At 52.7% G+C, this 1,935-nt stretch overlaps 1 pseudogene; it reads right to left on the bottom strand.

Annotated features, from left to right (window-relative positions):
• Positions 1–327: 327 nt before the first annotated feature.
• Positions 328–927, bottom strand: LOC136000304 (olfactory receptor 14J1-like; annotated as a pseudogene).
• Positions 928–1,935: the final 1,008 nt, after the last annotated feature.

The following is a 1,935-nucleotide window of genomic DNA, read 5'->3' as shown; positions in this document are numbered from 1 at the left end:
GCTCCCTGGCAGTGCTGCCAGGCTGGGCTCTTTTCCCCTCCTCCCACGCACACAGGAACTGTCCCTGCAGCACCAAACATGCCTTGCAGGAATGATATAGTGAAAATCAATTCGCTACAGGATCCTGTACTTTGTTTAAATACACACAGATCATGGCTCCTCATTTACACAGCCAGTGGTTATAAAAGAAAAGCAGATAGTGAATAAGAAAGGGGATGACAACTTTATCACAATAAAAAAAATGTCAATAACAACATAAAATACAGATGAGAGGCTGGACCTGTAACTAGTTACATTAAAACTGCTATGTAGAAGCAGATGTGCAGTTTATTGCTTCAGAAAACACTTAGATATGAGTATCCACACAGCATCCTTGAGCTCCTGGTTCCTCATGCTGTAGATGAGGGGGTTCACTGCTGGAGGCACCACCGACTACAGAACAGACACCACAAGGTCCAGGGATGGAGAGGAGATGGAGGGGGGCTTCAGGTAGGCAAACATGGCAGTGCTGACAAACAAGGAGACCACGGCCAGGTGAGGGAGGCACGTGGAAAAGGCTTTGTGCCATCCCTGCTCAGAGGGGATCCTCAGCACGGCCCTCAAGATCTGCACATAGGACACCACGATGAACACAAAACACCCAAATCCTAAACAGACACAAACCACAAGGAGCCCAGCTTCCCTGGAGTAGGAGTGTGAGCAGGAGAGCTTGAGGATCTGAGGGATTTCACAGAAGAACTGCTCCAGGGCATTGCCCTTGCACAGTGGCAGTGAAAATGTATTGGCCGTGTGCAGCAGAGCATTGAGAAACCCAGTGGCCCAGGCAGCTGCTGCCATGTGGACACAAGCTCTGCTGCCCAGGAGGGTCCCGTAGTGCAGGGGTTTGCAGATGGCAACATAGCGGTCATAGGACATGATGGTGAGCATAGCATACTCTGCTATTATCAAGAAACCTAAGAAGACGACCTGGGCAGCACATCCTGCATAGGAAATGAGCCTAGTATCCCACAGAGAGTTGGCCATGGATTTGGGGACAGTGATGGAGATGCAGCCCAGGTCGAGGAGGGCAAGGTTGAGCAGGAAGAAGTACATGGGGGTGTGGAGGTGCTGGTCACAGGCTATGGTGGTGATGATGAGGCCGTTGCCCAGGAGGGCAGCCAGGTAGATGCCCAGGAAGAGCCAGAAGTGCAAGAGCTGCAGCTCCCGTGTGTCTGTGAATGCCAGGAGGAGGAACTGGGTGATGGAGCTGCTGTTGGACATTTGCTGCCTGTGGGCATGAGGACCTGTGCAAGGAGGAAAAGACAGTGATGGTTTAAATGAGACTTCTCCGGGAAAAACCAAAGCCATTTCCCACAGACCCTCCCACAAAGAGACCCTTTTCTTTTTCCAGAACAACGTCCTGGCTGGAGCCCTCATCAGTGCTTGATGAGTGTGCGATGAAGAGCAGGGTCTCTGCCCAGGGGCTCTTGAGGAGTCAGCCTGACCCTGTGTGACTGGGTGGGGCTGGGGCCAGTCCTGGGGTTCAGCTTTGTCAGATGGAACCGCTCCTGGTGCAGAAGGGACTGTCAGCATTTGTAACCGCAGGGCTGAGAAACTGAGTTTGAGAGGTTTGGCGTTTCTACAGCTCCTTCTCCCCTCCCACCCCGGGGAGTGTTGTTGGGTGTCAGAAACCCTCAGCATTTCTGCTGCACTCAGGGAGAACAGAGCGAGTCCTGCGAGACCAGAGGATGCTTGTGGGTCAGTGCAGAATGAGGGCAGCTGGTCTGTCCCTCTGTCTTGCTCCAGCTGTCCTGGGGTGGCACCTTTCTGAGATGGAGGCTGATCACACTCCCATATTACCCTGAAAAGCCACCAGGCACTGCAGAGAGCAGAGGGATCCACCTCAGACCATGACATGTCTCACCCTTTCCTAAGGTTGAAGGTCTCCCCTTCTAG

This window comes from Caloenas nicobarica, chromosome 32 (assembly GCF_036013445.1).
Source record: "Caloenas nicobarica isolate bCalNic1 chromosome 32, bCalNic1.hap1, whole genome shotgun sequence".
NCBI lineage: Eukaryota > Metazoa > Chordata > Aves > Columbiformes > Columbidae > Caloenas > Caloenas nicobarica.
Note: the sequence above shows the minus strand (reverse complement) of the source record. Positions and strands in the feature narration are given on the sequence as shown.